Genomic DNA, 19034 nt, shown 5'->3' on the forward strand with positions numbered 1-19034 from the left:
GTAAGCGTGAAAATCGCACTAACTGACTTAATCAGTTTATTTTCAAATAACTGTTAACTGATGCTTGAAGACCAGAGTATAGCGACTTCAGCTGAGTGGGATCTAGAAACACCTGCTGGGAAACATGTCTATGATAATAAAGGGCTCCTTATCAGATAAGCATGTAGGAAGGTCTGTGACTAGGAGCTGCAACTAAAGCAATTCGAGCTAGAAATAAGGCACAGTTTTTGAAAGCTGAACAAAACTAAATTTCAGAACTACTTATCAAAAGACAGAGAGGATCATTTAGCCGCTTGACATCTTTAAATTGAGACAGATGTCTAAAATATATGCTGTAGTTCTGCCACAGTTTACTGGACCTATGTAAAATGCCAAGGTAAATTATTCTATGGCCTGTATTATGTAAGAGGTTAGACTACAGCAACCATATGGTCCCCCTGACTTTTTAGAACTATGAACATGCATAGCTACAAAGGTAAGGAGGAATGGGTTCAGGTGTTTGTGAACAAGGTCACCTTCCTATAAATCTTAAGGAAGGTGGCATGACTGTACCAGACAGAGGATGAAAGTGCATTTCAGCTTCTGAACACTGAAGTTAGATTCAAAGGTAAAGAAAAACGATTCCTGCAGTGACCCTTCATTTTATGTTCCCCATAGTCCTGATCAGAGCATTAGAGGACATCTGAAGGCACTAGCAGCTGATCACAGGTTTGACTGATTTTAGAAGATACCTATGATAACTCAGCTTTGAGCAACTTGATGTTTTGATTGGGATGCATACTTTTAGGATTTGTATGTTTCAGCTTACTCTGACTTAATCAGCAACTAATATTTCAAAAAATATCTTTCCAGTGTTAAGACCAGCAAGATGTGCTCATGGTACTCTGTGACTTTCATTCATGCTGATGAGCATATAAACCAAAAGCCTCACACAAGTGCAGATCAAGCACTGTTATTGAAGGGTGGAGCAGTGTGGAAGAATGAAGAGTAAATGGTAACCTCACTGGTGAGCAGATCTCTATTTCTTCATGATGTACTTAAACACATTCAAGATCCAATTAATTTGTTAAATTATTCTCATTTGAGGAACAATGCTAAAAATTCAGTATATCTAATCTCTCTTTTCATACCTTTTCCAAAGTGCACAACTATGTACTCTTTTTCTGTAGTTTTTATTATTTAAGCCAGCCCTGACTTCATTCCAACACAGTCAGGGTTATAGTGCTAAATTAATAAAAAGCAAGGAGCTAATAATGAAGAATGAAACACCTGAGTGTTAGAGTTTCTTGTATACCCAGACTGAAGATTACAACTGTCTTTCAAGGACTGGCGTAGGCCCAAATGTAATTGACACAACACAGGATCTGTTTTCCCCTGACATCACAACTGAGTGCAGAAGAAATGATGAGAAACTTTGTCCAGACATGGTGAATTCCGAAAAAATGGCTGCAATACAACTATGTCCACAATTATGGAAGGTTTGTATGATCTCAGATTCAGAAGTAGACACTGAAGGCTTTCATAAGAGTGTATTGCACTGTTTTTAAGCTGGGATACTGACAATAAGGCAGAAAAGAATATGTACACCATTCACAGAGGTACAGAAACACATGCACCTACACTCACAGCTGCATTTCCCATGGTGCTGCACCACAAAATGTTATGGCTGAGGGATTATGTTATGGCTTGAGTGCCTGCAAGGCTAAGTGGGAAGCTGAAGCTCATTATCCACCCATCCACCTCCCTAGTTTCATGGAAGCTGGTACGCTGATGCCCCTGATGATCTTTTCTCCAGTTGTGCCCTGTCCACTGTCTGCATTCAGACTGGAGCACTGTCAAACAAAAGCAACTTCATCTTAAACACATGCATAGGGTCTCACCTGCACTGTAGGACAGCCCTATCTTATTTTCACTGACTACCCAGGGAACTTTTGACACCTTTGGAATGCCCGTAGATATGCTGCTTTGTAATGTTTCTCTGAGTGATGAATATGCAATTCTGGTGCCAAGTCATTATGTCTAAGGAGTGCCCTGACCCCAGCGTGCATCTGGGAAGGTGAGAAACACTGACGAATACTGAATAACTACTAGACAATAAAGCTTTGACATCTCAGGCAGCAGAGAACAAGTCGAACAAAATGCTTTGAGGGGAAATGTGCAACTAAAGCAGACAGGAAGGTCTGGCAGTTTAAGAACGGAATACAATTCAGGGCAATAGCAGAGTCTAGCAGGCAGCTAGGCAGCATGTGCAGGCATGAGATTCGCCTGCAGTGATGGATAGGAAGGAAACTTCCTTCTGTCAGTGTCTTTTCTCCTACAGCATCACTAGTGCAGAGGAAAGAGGTGAAAGGCAGATGTCCATAATGCTGCATCCTCAGATTTAACGTTCTGATTTATAACCATCCCTTATGTGATTTATTTGAGAGGACAAGGAAGACAACACCTTTGGCCTATGTGGAGAAAGGATAGAAACATGTTTGGGAACTTGTTTAAAATAATTCATCCATTCTCTTCATTTCTCCAAGAGGTTTAATTGAAAGGAATTATTACCTGGCAGTCTAGGCCAGCAGATAAACCAAAATGATATGATTGCTCGTTGGTGATAGCTGGTGAGAAATAGATGGCAAATACAATTTAGCAAGTGCTGTTTAAGTTGTGCAAGGAAAAATCTTTTCAACCTTTGACCTGGAAAAAAGCCTTATTGCTCTTGAACATTATTTAGGTTCTGGGAGCTCTGTCTTTGCCAAATAGAGCTACTGCATTCAATATACATTTAATCGGTGCAGTCTTCTCTTGTGCTGTGGGTCCTGGTGGTTTTTAAGTCTAATGTTGTTTTCCTTTTGCTAAACAGTGACTCCAAACATCCTTTATGTGGGAACCTTATTTAAGCAAAACAAAGATTTTGTACATGTTAACAATTCACTAAACAGTTTCCCTTTACCTTTAATGACCTGTTGTAAAACATATGACTGATTCATTGAGGAGAAAATCAAGATAATGCAAGCTCATTTTGTAAACCCAAAGATAAGAAGAAGCTTTTTCATCTCTGGAACAGGCAGCATTTAAGCATTGCTTACTGTCAGTCTTGTGAGATGTTTGTCATTTTGCCACTACAAAAAGTCTGTTTCCACTGGTTTATAACTTCTGCCAAAATAATTATCCTGAACTGCTAAAAATTAGCAGAAAGAGGTCTTAACCCAGAAACAGTCATTTGAAAGTCAGTTTGAATAACCTTGGTTAGGCTGACTTTGGGGTACAAGAGGTGGAACTGCTTGCAGATTTACAAACACCTTTGGTTTGTTTAACTTCAAAAATAGCTTTGAATGAGCATTTTACACATTTGGCAAGCATATACATTCTAGGAGGACAGGAAGGCAAGGCGTCAGTCTAATCACAGAAATGCTATCCTTCAAACAATAACTTCTCATTTACAATAATTGGTATTTAGGGGTTTTCCTTTCGGTCAGAAAGATTCTCTCTGTTTCTTTGTGTACCAGTTCAGAAACAGAACAATTCATATTATTTATTTTTTTTTAATAAATGTACAAGCCTTTAGGAAGTCAGTATATTACTGGCAGCAGGCACCTCTTCAGTTCATCTTGGCAATGACCTGTAAGTTAACAGCCGCATCCAGCACTCACTAAAGTTACTGGAGGGATTTCTACTGACTTCAGTGGACTTTTGTTCAGCCTTGATGCATATTTGACATTTGGCATTGAGGACAAGGCACTGATGTAACAGTCCAGACCAAACAAGTAGACAATCCAGTGAAGATGTGGTTAAGAGGAAAGCGATGTAGTCTTTATGCTTGTGCCTATGGGAGTGCTTGTCCTTTTTTTAAAGGCAACTTGACATCAACATTTAAAAAGCAAATCACAGCTGGGAAAATACACTTTCCTGCAAGTCCAAGTCTCAGTCATAAGTCTAACATTTGTTTACAGACAGTGGCTTCCTTCTCAGGCCAGTGCAAGACATTTGAGTTTAACCAGTTTCTGAAGGCTCACATGGAAGATCAGCCATGTGCAGGCCTTTTACTCAACCTTACTCTTAGGGCTCATAAATTCTGTGGAAGAGCTTTTGATCTGCATACTTGTCACTTGCATAATCTTTTGCTTCTTTTAATATATTTTACTTGTTGCATACATGATTCTTCTAGACAATATCTACCATGACAAACACTCTACCTGGTGCAGAAGCTGGACAGAAACTTCCCCAATACAGTTCTCAAGAAAACTGGAAGCAACAAATTGTCTCCAACAGATGAAGGAAGAAATTACTTTCCTATAGACAAAGGAATGCAGGATACTAACATAGATGGCATTATATGGATGATACCACTTACTGGCTATTTTGTTGCCAAAAAGATACAAAGCTCCTAATTAAGTTTTTTTCATCACAGCGGACAGCCACTGAAATATCCAATAATTAATGCTGTGATCATACATGGTTCTCACTTTTAGGCAGAAAGGGCAGTGAATCCTTACCAGTCTGGAAGCTGCTACAGCAAAGATGAGTGCAAATTTGTACCATCTTTGGGCTTCCCTAGAAGCTCTTCTATTATTTGAGACAATCATATCATTATTCTGCAAACAAAAAGGAAATGCTGGCCAACTGGAAGTACAAAATAAGCCTTCATACACTTCGAGAAAAGAATAGAGGCTTTCAGATTGCCTTTTCTTGCTGAGCTCTCTTTTGCTGTAGTTAATTATGAGTGGCATATACAAGAAAAGGCAAGCCAATAAGAAAAGTTTACAGGCAACGCTAAGGAAGCGTCCTAATTCCTCTGGGCATTTTAGCATATTGTTGTACACCACTAACCACTGGCTTTCCAAGTGATCTCACCAGGGTACCAACAATGTAGATGTCTTCAATGGATGCTTGTTCAGGGCTAATAATTACAGTTTAAAGAACAGTTGCCTATGCATTGTCTCAGTAAAAATTAAGACACACATTTTGTTCCCACAAGAGATTTGACTGCGGGCTTTTTTCTACGGAGGAATGTATAATACAGAGCCCTGATGAACAATAGGAACCTGCGCTCAAGACATAAGTTTCGGAATTGCTAATGTGGCTGAACAACAAAAGAGTCTTTGATGTCAGAAAGGTCACGAGGCAGCAAAAAACAACGTGCACACATAGCGAATGGCCAAAATACATGAGCCTACTGAAAATACATTTGATTCCTATCAAAGTAATTTCTTTCTTATTCTCAGGGAAATTGTAATAAGTTAATCGCATACTCAATTCTTTACAATTTAGACATGTCTTGCTATAGGGAATGAGAGCAGAAATAGTACAAGATATTCACTTGAACTGCTACTTCCTATAAAATAAAATAAAATGGAGCACAAAAGGAGCAGCTCAATAGAAAACTGCCTCCTCAGAGGTAGCTTTGGTTAATGGATGAACCCTGTTTCCATCAGTCATCTTGTGAATGCAAGGATGTTGTTAGGGTGGGTTATATTGTACCTATCAATGACCCTGTATGTGTTAAATGCTTACTCTATTGGCTAACCTTTTTCTGTAGTCCAAGGAGAGAGACAAAGAGAGAAAAGAGCATCTTCAGAGGGTGACCCATTCCACACATTTTAGAAATGTTCTTCACGTGCAGTAAATCACCTTCTGGTGCTTTCTCTTATGCTGACAGCTAGCTCAGAAGACACCTGGTTCTTAGGGGCCTAACCTGAGGTGTACTCAGTTTCACATTCACAGTAAAACTGGGGCACCTCATCTGAAGCTGACTGGGTTTTGCCACTTTCAGTAATTCCAAGGTCTAACTCAGCCCTGTGACAAGGGTGCAGGAAAGGACCCACCCAGACCACCACTGGGATGGGTCCTGGAGACCCAGCTGTCAGAAAGCACTGATGGCAACAGCATGGTCTGGCTGTGTACCATTTGGCTCCAGTCTGAACATGATGCAAACAAATAGCAACAAGGCAATACTGTGTCATGTCCTGGTTCCTCCTGCTACTGCTGCTGAGAGAACTCCTGCTGATCTCCTTGCCTAGAAAAGGGGAGGACCTTATGTACAGAGTAAAGAAGGAGAAGGGAAGATGGTTCTCCTGGGTCTTACTCCTGAGCTTAACCAGGCCCAAGCTGACCTCTTGTCCTCTGTGCACTAAAGCCCACCATGGTTCTGCTTGTGTGGACAATGTTCATGAATTTTACATTCCCCAGAATGAAGCTTTACCACACTGCATTCCATAATGACTTTGCAAAGGAAAACTAGTCCGGTAAACATCACAGTATTCAGATGTCTCAGTCCTATGCATTCAGAAGCTTTTAACTATTGGCAATATCAGTTCTACCAGACAAGAGGTCTTTCCTATATTTACAAAATATCCCTGTGTAAATGTTTCTTTTTTATTTAAAGCAGAAGTGTGTTGGGAGGAGAGGGAGATTGTACAGTACATTCTTCTTTTTCTTGATTTTTTTTTGTGTTATAAGTGCCCCTAGTATCAACCTTATATTGTATGCAATATAGGTATCACAAAGGTGCAAGTTTACTAACTGTTAACATTTAGATACTAGTAATCATCTATTATAAATTATACTGAACATATTAAATCTGTGAAAGGGCAAAGAAAACAGAGAAAGACAACCCAAACATGTAACCAAGGTAAGATGTGATACAACTTAAAATGCTGTAAAATATTCTTGTATCTAATACTTGATGCCACAAGTTTCTGGATATGTTACTGATAAGCTATCTATGTCTCAGAGTTATTAAGACTGTAAGGTTTGACTTCCTTTCTTTTCAAGATGATACTATGAAATGATTAACAATTCTGGTTTTTTTTAGTGGTTTTTTGTTTGTTTGTTTGTTTTTCCCCCAAGAAGTTGATGGTGATCACTTGAAGACTGATGGCTGGGAATTTTGCTGCAGTAAACCATCTGGCAGAAAGAAATATATGTTCTGATTTTTTTAAAGCTTGAATCAGTCATATTAGATAACTTGTATATTGAAAAGAACTCCTTAAGAGGCAGAAATATAGGTAACTGAGCATGAACTTCACTGATTGTTTTCTGTGAAGGCCTATTCTAAGTCAGGTTTATGTCATCTACAGTAGCTACTCTGCTAGTGATTTGCAAAGGCAGATCACAAAGAAATGTGATGGGTCCTTCAGAAATTATCAAATTGTCCTGGCAGTTTCATCATTGGAAATGACTGACCATATGTACTAACCAAACTACTATATACTAACTAAATTTTTGGAAAAAAAAAAAAAAAAAAAAAAAGAACCAGAAAGCTCTGAACTTTATTAACTTTTATTTTCATTGGGCTAAAGTTGGCAATGACATTACTGTCCTACCCAGAGATGATTTTTAAAAGTTTAATTTGGAGATTTTTTTCTAATCTCCTTGCATATTTCTATTACTTTTGATTTCTACTGTCAATGATATTGATTTAAGGACTCAGTGGCTAGAGTGGCTTTCTTCCTAAAGATTTTTGCCACAAAGATTAGTTCTACAGTCCTTTACAGCTGTCAAAATCTCTGCATAACCTTAAGAATACATGAGAATGTCTCCCAGGCAACAGGCACCAGTTTGGAAATGCAAACGATGCATATTGGCAAACTCTTATCTTTGCTTCTACCTACCCCACCATGCTTCCTAGATCAAAGATTGTGAGGAGTTTAGTATAACCTAGATCTGCTAGCTACAAGTCATTATGTCTGTAGCTAACTGTCTGGGTTCCCTGGGCTGTGCCCTAGAAATACAGGGTCAAAATCTGTATCTCCTGCATACCAAGGTATAACCTTTTTAAGAGATATTCTCATCCAGCTAAATGCCTATAGGTGCTGACTATTTTTTAATTAAAAAAAAAAAAAAACAACAAACAAACAAAAAAATCCCCAAAAAACAAAAACAACCCCAAAACAGATTAATATCCATCTGGTATCATATAGAACTCACCTTGTTATCAATAAAAATCAGCTGTATATATAGTTGATTTAGTAGAAGTGTTGGCAGGCCATATTGTCTTCAAGCAGCTAGGATTTTTATTCATTTCTTTTCATCCAAATAGAAGTCAGTAACTGTGCTAAGGCCAATTTCTTATACCTAATAGGAAAATTTCAAATTCTCTTGTTTTGTCAAGAAACCAAATGCATGTCAACCATTCTTACATAGGGGGAATTACATGGGGGAGTCTCCCCCTGTGGAATAGAAGAGTGAGATACAAAGCTTAGGAAAAAGTGTTGATGTAGGGGTCCTGGGTATGAAATGAAGAGTTATAACTAGAAAGAGGTGTCTGAGTCAGAGGCAAAGCACAAAGTTATGGCTAGATGGCTCTAGCTGTGGAGCAAATAAGAAACTCCTTCATATGAGGAAACTATCCTGTTCAAATATGCTGTTGTGAACAAGTCCTGAAACACTGAGATCTTAAAAGGCTCCCAGTAATCACAAGCTTTCTCTTTTCTTAACTTCAACATTGTCTTGTGAATATTTCTCACCCTGCTCCATCTCTGGGATCACTTCTACCCTCACATGTTGTGACCTGCCTCCGCTGATTCTTCTCCAAGTGCCCCCCTGAACTGGTCTATGGGGAGTCTGCCCAGGTTTGCTTGAATGATAATATACAGTTGGCACCATTTCACTTGATACGTTCTGGAGCATTAGTTTTGTAAAAAAAGAGAATAAAAAATTTTTCAAAGTTCTTTCATGTGCAAACAACCTAAACAGAAGAGTACATTTGCACTGGGGAGATAGGTGGTGTAATACATGACCTGAAGAAACCGGACGCAGTGTATATCGGAATAGTAGTGTTAAGTGCTGGTCAGTAGCATTTTTCATCTACTTCTTTCTTGAAATTAACCATGAGATGTTATTGGCATTTTGACATGACATACCACTTCAGACTGGCATGAAATCATGAATGGGCTAATCACAATTTTCTTTGGTGGAAAAGCTATGCAATCCACATTTGGAATCTAGTCTATAAGAAAATCAGTTAGTTAACCCAGGAGTTTAAAAAAACCTTAATTTAGTTATTTGCCATTTTGGCCAATGCTTGGTACTGAATTTCTTGTACACACTAGCTGTGTGAGAAATGAATCTTGAACTTTATTCAATAAGAAAGAAATGAGCTGGAGTTATGACAAATACTTGTCTATTTCCACAATTGTAAGAATCTGGTAGGCTTTTATTCCTCTGAACATCAAATAAGGTTATGTCCTCTTTTTCTCTCAAAGAGCTATTGCAGAAGTTGGATCTGAAACTGAAATTTAACAAAATAAAAGCCATTCTCTCTCCATTACTTTTCTGAAATAAGGCTGTCCGTGTATGCTGACAGAAATCAATCGAGGCAAAATGAAGGTGCCAAAGCCACAGCTAATATTCAAGTCAACAGTACAACATTTTACTAAATCTGTAAGCTGTTCTTAAATGACAAATAATTATCAATTGTCACTGTCAAAAGAAATAAACCATCAAATAAGGTTGGCTAACTGAATATGCCTAGAAATGGAATGAGGACACTGAAGATAACGGCTGGCTGCCTATGAAGGCAAACCCAACAGCACATCAGGTGTTTACAAGCTGCTCACTGAAATATCACACCACGAGTATTGTTGATTCAAAAAACAATACCTAGGATGAAATGTTTCTTGCTAGTACAATGTCTCCAAGTGCTATTAATACCTTTTCTCTCTCATATTAGGCTAATTAAATAAGCACACTTTAATTTCTGTTGGGGATTAATTTTCTTCTAGTTTTCTGAGTTTGAAAATGGTTCAAGAGGATCTGACATATTTTAAGTCTGCAAGGTATCTGAACTCTTATTTTGCAAATAACTTTGATGAAGGCATCATTTTTTTGTGTCCCAATTGCAGCTGAATTAGTCTGCTGGGTCATTCTTGTGTGCTATTCACTCACACGGGTGAATAGCTGGAGTTACAGTTTGCAGGTTACCAGCACTGAAATAATTTAGAACCTTTACTTTGTTTCATTATGAACAAATCCAGGCTTGCCAAAGCCTATTTCTGCTTTTCTCACTTCGTTTTGCAGTGCAGCTGTTTTAAACTTCCTGAAAGGATTCGAGGCTGATCAGCTGGTATTTATTGGCTTCAGAGTATGCTGAGAGTACATACTCTTGATGCTTAAGAAAAATCAATGCTTGCTATTAAACAGTTTTGGAAAATTTAAGAGGGTGACAAATAATGCTCTAAGAGAACGAATTTTAAAGAAAGTTTATTTCTGTTTCCTGGAGGTATACTCCTTTTGAAAAGTTCAGATTCCCAAACTTCTTAAAGGACCAGTACACCAAAAATGCTTTTGTTACTTTACTGACTAATTGAGTTTTCTTTTCTCTTCTAAGTAGTTCCCAAAAAGAAGACAAGAGTGAATACATTTTCCCAAGTGGAGCTTTTTTACTTCTGAAAGGTGAAGGAAAAAGGAGGGCAGAGCAAAAATTGTACTGCATTCTGTAAGCCTGAAATTCCAAAAAATATTTTTCAGGAATCCCAGCTAAGCAAATGTAATATCTTGGAGTATCAGTGCTATGGATCTATGCAGCTGGATCAAAGAAAAAGATGGGTAGTTAGGATGAGACTTGCTGCCTCCTTTTACCAAGCTGCTTCCCATGTCTTTCTCAAGGACACAACAGAAACTTTGGAGAATCAGTAGAAGTTCCCTCCCCTTCTGCTGTCTGTTTGTTCTGTTTTTTCTAACTGGCAATTTTCAACTATTCTTGTGGTGAACTCCAAAAAAAAAAAAACCAACCCTAAACAACAACAAGAAAGTGAAAAGGATTTAACTGTTAGTCTCATTACCCTGGATACATACTCAGTTCAAAACTTAGAAAATAAAGAGAAATCATGACATACAAATCCAAATTACGTGGGAATTGACTGCCTGTTTTAATTAAATCCTATCACCTGAAAGTTTGTTTAGTGTTTTGTAATGTTAAGCAGACCACATGCTTTTAATGTGTCTTCTATTCAGATGAAGAGAGTACAGTTTCCTTTTATCATCTTCAGATTTTTTGTTTTCTATTCAGCGTCTTATCAAGTTAATCTTTTCACATGCATTAAGAAGTGTGAGGCCTTAAGCACACTGTTTTTTGTAAGACCAATAATATGCAGCAGAAGCTATGAAAATCCATGGGGTCTAATACTTGCCTAGCTGACATGAATAACTCAGGCAATATGCCACTCTAGAACCAATGTGTAAATCATTTTCATACAATATTGGGAACAGACGAAGATCATACAATCATAGATTCGTTTAGGTTGGAAAAGATCTTTAAGATCGTCAAGTCCAACTGTTAACCTAACACTATCTTGTCCACCACTAAACCATGTCCCTAAGTGCCACATTTGCATATTTTTCAAATACCTTCAGGAATGGTGACTCCACCACTTCTCCGGACACCCTGTTCCAATGCTTGACAACCATTTCAGTGAAGTATTTTTTCCTAATATTCAATCTAAATCTCCCCTGGTGCAACCTGAGGCCATCTCCTCCTGTCCTATCACTTATTACTTGGGAAAAGAGACCAACACTCACCTGTCTACAACCTCCTTTCAGGTAGTTATAGAAATCAACAAGGTCTCCCCTCAGCCTCTTTTTCTCCAGACTAAACAGTCCCAGTTCCCTCAGCTGCTCCTCATCAGACTTGTTCTCTAGACCCTTCACCAGCTTCATTGCCCTTCTCTGGACACGCTTCAGCACCTCAATGTCTGTCTTGCAGTGAGAGGCCTGAAACTGAACACAGTATCTGAGGTGCGGCCTCACCAGTGCCCCAGTGCCGAGTACAGGGGAATGATCACTGCCCTAGTCCTGCTGGCCACACTGTTTTGTATACAATCCAGGATGCTATTGGCCTTCTTGGCCACCTGGGCACACTGTGGGCTCACATTCAGCCGGCTGAATCAACCAGCGTGCCCAGGTCCTTTTCTTCTGGGCAGCTTTCCAGCCACTCTGCCCCAAGCCTGTAGTGCTGTGTGGGGTTGTTGTGACCCAGGTGCAGGGCCCAGCACTCAGCCCTGTTGAACCTCATACAACTGGCCTTGGCCCATCGGTCCAGCCTGCCCAGATCCCTCTGCAGAGCCTTCCTGCCCTCAGGCAGATCCTCACTCTGCCCACAACTTGACATCATCTGCAGACTTAGTGAGGGTGCACTCAATCCCCTCATCCAGGTCATTAGCAAAGATAGATTAAACAGTTTAAATAAATTTAAACAGGATCCTGTTTAAACAGGGCTGACCCCAGTACTGAGCCCTGGGGAACACCACTTGTGACGGGTCACCAACTGGATTGAAATCCATTCACCACCACTCTTTGGGCTCAGCCATCCAGACAGCTTTTTTACACAGTATGGAGTACACCTGTCCAAACCATGAGCAGCCAGTTTCTCCAGGAGAATGCTGTGGGAAACAGTGTCAAAGATTTTACTAAAGTCTACATGAACAACATGTACAGCCTTTCCTTCACCCACTAAGTGGGTCACCTTGTCATAGAAGATCAGGTTTGTCAAGCAGGACCTGCCTTTCATAAACCCATGCTGGCTGGGCCTGATCCCCTGGTTCTCCTGCATGTGCCACATGATGGCACTCAAGGTGATCTGCTCCATAACCTTTCCCAGCACCAAGGTCCGGCTGGCAGGCCTGTAGTTCCCCAGATCCTCCTCCTGGTCCTCCTTGTAGGTGGGCATCACACCTGCTAACTACCAGTTAACTGGAATGCCCCAGGTTAGTCGGGACTGCTGGTAAATGATGGAAAGTGGCTCACTGAGCACTTCCACCATCTCCCTCAGTACCCTTGGGTGGATCTAAATTGGGTAGCAGATCACTGACCATTTCCCCTGTGATTATGGGGCTTCATTCTGCTCCCTGTCCCCGTCTTCCAGCTCAGGGGGCTGGGTACCTGGAAAACAACCAGTCTTACTATTAAAGGCTGAGGCAAAGAAGGCATTAAGCACCTCAGCCTTTTCCTCAGCCTTTGTTGCTGTGTTCCCTCCCTGCATCCAATAAAGGATGGAGATTCTCCTTAGCCCTCTTTTTGTTGCTAATGTATTTCTAGAAACATTTTTAGTTACCTTTTACAGCAAAAGCCAGACTGAGTTCTAGTTGGGCTTTGGACATTCTAATTTTCTTCCTACATAACCTCAAGACATCCTTGTAGTCCTCCTGAGTTGCCTGCCCCATCTTCCAAAGGTCATAAACTATCCTTTTTTAGCTCAGTTCCAGCTGAACCTCTCTGTTCAGCCAGCCAGTCTTCTCTGTTGGTTTGTCTTTTGGCACATGGGGACAGCCTGCTCCTTTAAGATTTCCTTCTTGAAGAGTGTCCAAGCTTCCTGCTCCCCTTTGCCCTTCAGGACCGACTCCCAAGGGACTGTCAAACAGGCTTCTAAACAGGCCAAAGCCCGCCCTTCAGGAATCCAAACCAGCAGCTCTGCTGACCCCTCTCCTTACTTCCCCGAGAATCAAAAACTATCCTTTCATGATCACTGTGCCCAAGATGGCCTCCAGCCATCACATCACCCACGAGTTCTTTTCACAAACAACACGTTCAGCAGGGTGCCTTCCCTAGCTGGCTCACTCACCAGCTGTGTCAGGAATAAGTTATCTTCCACACACTCCAGGAACCTCCTAGACTATTTGTTAATCAAGCCTCATAGCAGTCTGTAAAACATAAAACATAGCCCTTTCTAAAGGATACTGCAGTCAAATTTAAATGACAAGTCTGAAGACATAGTGCACTCTCAAACGTGAGAAGTCGTACAGAGTATAGGAAAAGAACAATTCAGTCCTGCAATAATGTTCCTGGGTGAATGCACACCGCACCCCACTCCTTGGAGGCTTTCATCTTATCCTCAGAAAACTCTGACTAATCCCTGTGGGACAACCACATCTTGGCAGGGAGACAGGGTAGTGTGATTCCTCAATTTTGATTATTAAGATGCTGCAATCTTTTTTCTTTTCTATCCCAAAGAGAGCTAAAAGAAGTAAAGGGTGTAATTAAACATGAAATGGTAAAAAGGGAAATCTAATACTGAGTCCTCTGCCCTAACCAATGCAGACCTCCAGTCCCACTTGGGTTTTTTTAAAGGAAAAAATTTGTGTTGCAGCACTGGGAAACAAATACACATTTGCCTCTCTCCTAGTTGAGAGAGAGAGAAAAGGGGGAATGGATATAAATAAACTATATTATTCTCTTTATTGCTTGCTTTTAAAACTTGTTAGCATGCTTTTGACTTGTTAGCATATGCCTAACTAAAAGGTTTCTATTGAATTCTGTGGAAGGAAGGTCTCTGGTTACTTCAAAATCCAAATGCTTAATGTCAGAATTACTGGTTCACAGTAATTCTGTAGTTCACAGTAGTAACAAGCTACTATTCATTAAGTAGTGATAGCTGAAATAATGTCTCCACTTTTTTTGGGTGTGTGTGTGCTTCTGAAAGGATGAGTCAAATATGCTTACTTAGCTCCAGGAAAATACAAGAACTTAAATAAAAAATCCAGCCCCAAACCTTCTTCTCTTTTGGTTAAAATTGCTCAGCCTTAGTAAGCCCAATGGTGGAGTGGAGTTTTATGACCATTTTAGGCAGGAAACTTTTGTAATAACATAATTTTATTCTAACCGTAGGAAGCAAACTATCTACTGCAAAACTAAATGCAATTATCTAGTATGTCTATGAAACACTTGAACATGAAACAATTACTTTTATATGGAGTACTTTCATTTCAAATGGAAAGGGGATCAAAATATGCTTTCCTGATTGAAATCCTCCATATTTTTTTCCACAATATTCAGTATCTTGAGTCAGTCTTCCCCAGCACAATAATGTAAATCTTAAATTGAACTTAAATTTATCCTTTTCTTCCCCTCAAAATCAGTTACATTTACCCCTATTGTACATTTTTGGGGGTTTTTACAGAGAAAGCTAGAAACAGACTTCCAATTTTCAACTTTAATTACTAAATGGTCAGTTTTCTTGTATTTATTCCTGTGCCAGCATTGTTTTTCCCTCTCTACTATTGAGCTGTTCATATTTTATGAAGAAGAGTCACGTCCCTTTTTAGCCTTTGTTTTACTATATTAAATAAGCCAACTTCTTTCTCATACCATAGTTTTACTCTTTCCTTATTTAACCTAAGATACAAATTTCTTCATTATATGTATTGTAAAAATATTATCTAATAAACCCTGGGATTTATCGTTTTTTCAAGCTTACAGTACACTAGGAACGGAGTAATTGTTTTCCTCCTAAATGTTCTTATATGCTAATGTTGTATTTGTTGTGTAAGAATTCAGGAAACTAATGTAGAACAGTGATTCATACAGCTGCTCCCAGGTATTTCTAATCTGATTAAACTAAAGGTTATCGCATTTCTTCCCAGATTTCGTTGTCCTCCATTTACATGCAATGTCTTTCACTCCTGTAGCTGTAGGAACATTACCTATGATCTGTGATCATATTTACTGTCTAAACAGTAGCAAACAATTCACCAGAGCTACTAATTCTCTCCACACTTTTCAGAGAGTTCTAAAGCAAAGTGTCTGAGCACAGGTAAACTAAAAATTCATGCTCTTAACTGTTGGCTTGAGAGAACACAGAGATTACAGTGCCCCGAGTATGACATGTTGCACAAAATTAGATCTGCCAATGCAATCACACGTGGTGGAGAAACTGTGTCATATGGCTTGCCAACATTTCCAAAAAAATTCTAAAAGTTCCAAAAAGCTAAAAAAGCTAAAAAATTATCAGGATGGTTTTTGTTGTGATGATTTGCTTGCTTTTTTTTTTTTTTTTTAAATTGCCAGACATTCACCTTGATCTGATTCCTGTTTGTGCAGAAGCGTTTAGAAGTTAAAAGAACATATAACAGCTATTAACTAAAAGCTATATGCATATTTTGTGCATTCTCATTCATAAATACTGTTTCAGAAATCTCAAAAAAGCCCCCAAATCCTTCTGTAATTAAGCCAAAAGTTTCTATACCTAATTTGACTGCCTAAAGTATATTTCTCTCTCTAACATCTGAGATTCAACCAATCTTTTGCCTGATGTCAACTATATGAAGATATCTGTTGCTTATACTGAGGATTCTTGAAATAATGGATTTACAAACAGAAACAAACTATGCTTTGGAGAGGCCTACTTCAAATAATTTTTGTTTTGTTCTGTGTACTTAACAAGCATAAAAGTATTTTGACCTTGAACGGAAGAATTAAATAAGTATATAAGAGTTTACTTGAGTATAAGGTTTTATGATTGCTACTGCAGATCAATAAGCATAATTATTCTCATACCATATTTGAGCATTGAGTCTAAATTTTACTAAGTTAAATAATACGGACATTTTAGCCTTAAGTACTGAAGAGAGGAAATAAGGCTATGTTCTCCAGTATGTGCAAAAGCAATCTCTAGCAGCACTATGGTGGGGGATAATACAAAGCAAGTCAATGTTACCTAACAGAATGAGACGTATGAGATGAGATGTGAAGTGCTGAAGCCAGAGATGTAGTTTACAAGTTTGTGTTGGAGATTTACAGCTTACAGATAAAAATAAGATGTTTAGGGAAAGAAAAAAATTGTTGTTTTGGGAAGAGATCTGTGACATCTGTCCGACTTTATCTTGCAAGCATACTAAAAAGCAAGTGTGCAATCTTGCAATGAATCCTACAGGAGCTGCTAAAAGTCTGTCTTTATCAGAAAATTTATTTGACAACCAGTAATAAGGAGAGTTAAGTTTATAACTTGCTATTTTACTATGCAAACATATGTTATATGTAATAAATATATTACCTTTCATAATTTTAATGTGGTGGTTTAAAAGGAGAAATGAAATTGAGGAGTAAGTACTTAATGAGCCTGTTTTTATCAGAGCATTTTATCTAATAGTTTACAACAATTTATATGACATTATGTGTCAGTAATTGGCATGCTATTTTAAAGAAAGACTTTACATCTGGCATAGTCTGTACTCAGTACTGGATTTTAATGTCAAGAAAGATGCAATAAAACAGAGAAAACTAAAGAGAGCCTTCTCCCCTTCTAATAAATCCAGACAGAGAGTCCTGTTTTTGTTCCAGTGACATCAGAGCACTGGACTGATCCCAAGTAGTTCTAAAAAATGTCTTTAAGAAACATCTATCAGTTCTCTGTGGACATGAGATGTAAGAATACAAGTTATAAAAATACATTTTAGTATAACAAATCAAATAAATAAACAATTAAACATTTTCCCACAAACTAGAATCAGAACAGCTTACGTTGTTATTTGATTTATGAGCATGAATTGAAATTTCCTACAAAACAAGCCATTGTGTCTACTTTTACAAGCTAACTAGCAGTGTGTGACTGTTTCTTCTATTTCTTTAGGGATATAAAAAGTCTCATTTAAAATACTTTGTTTATTACATGTCACATTTCATTCCATATGTGCTTTGGCTGGGCTGTATCATATCAAGTTGACTTCTAGCTACAACATAAACCAGAGCAAGACAATAGGCTAATGTCTACCAAGTTCTCCCTATAGTTATATGTTTTCCCAGTAGATGTAAGCATTAATTCAGTTTCATCTGTGTTGGGAGGACACCTTTGGGTGAATTTGTTAAGAGAGGTTATGCTCAGACAGCTTCTGTTACAGCTTTACTGTAAGGGCTGAGACAGGTAACTACCTCCAGTGCCCATGAGCATACTCTGTTGGAAGTTACCACCCCCTCATTTCCACATGCAGGTTGCTTCCTAAGCCGTTTTAACCAAATGAGTTGGATTAGCAAAGACCTGTTGCTTAAACTAATTAGTTTAATTTTCCTGAAACACCTTATAGAGCTTTCAAAAATGTGGTGCAGCTGAGAACGATGATTTCCTAAAGGGAAACAGGGACACAGCTGCCTTGGGAAGGTAGCGTGATAACGCAGCTGTAGGCTACAAAGGATGAAGGTGTCTAAGAGATTGTAAATGCCCATTAGGTACAGAAGTGCTTCAGAAATCTTACCACGTGCATGTTTGCACAAATTAACACAATTAAACATTTGTGCAATGATGCACAATGTGATGCAAATACTTTCTTCAAGAGGAATATGGTTAGATGTTGAAATATTTTTGTGAAGAACCACGAAGCTTCCTTGACAGACAAAATAAATTGAAGAAAGTACCATTTTCTAGAAGTCCATGCTGTTTTCAACAGTCCAGCATATGTGACAACATAGTACAAACATTATTTGGTTTAAAAATTGTCTTTAAACTTTTTTTTTTTTAATAAAGGAAGATAAAACCCTCTAAACCCTAGGAGACTAGCCAATAGGTACAATACTTCCTTTAACCACTTGTTTTTTCTTCTTTTTTTTTTTTTTTGTTATTATTCAACTGTCTGTTGCAGTAGAGGATGGGGGAAGCTTGTCTGGGTTTTTTAGGAAACTGTGTGTGTGTATAAATATTTTTATTACCACAGACCTTGTTGCCCATTTCACAATAAGATATTCCTTGTGCATAACTCCATGGACATGCCTTTACAATTGCAATGACCTGACAGCAAAACCTAACATGAATCAACTGCATTTTAAATCTGCCTCTACTGAATATGGAAGTTATTGCCAATGTAATGGGCTTCATATACCACTTGCAGCATACATTCACTGTTTCATGCTGGTAGATGGCTAGCCTCATTTTTTCCCCCTCATAAAATGTCTGCGTCAATTTGCAGTTCAAAAGAAACCACACTATTAGGATTCTTTTCAGCTTGTCTTTATTTTTAGTTTTAGACTAACTAATGCCTTGTAACACAGAAAAACAAATTCCAGACATGAATTTTGTACACACATTTTTCTTATTTATTCATATTTGCTCTTTCTAGTAATAACCAGTTTTTCTTTTTAGAGGTTCATCAGTTCACAGATTTTAAACTGTTAAAGACAGAATGATGCTTAGAAGTTTATATACAAGGATGTCTGCTTCCCCACAGGATCATACTGATCTTGTTGGAATAGTCCCCTCAAATGGCTGTCACTATTACAGTAAGAGCATTAAGAATAATGACAACCATATTTCTAGTGTGCATTATTATGATTTTGAAGGATAATAA

This window comes from Falco naumanni, chromosome 6 (assembly GCF_017639655.2).
Source record: "Falco naumanni isolate bFalNau1 chromosome 6, bFalNau1.pat, whole genome shotgun sequence".
Taxonomy (NCBI): Eukaryota; Metazoa; Chordata; class Aves; order Falconiformes; family Falconidae; genus Falco; species Falco naumanni.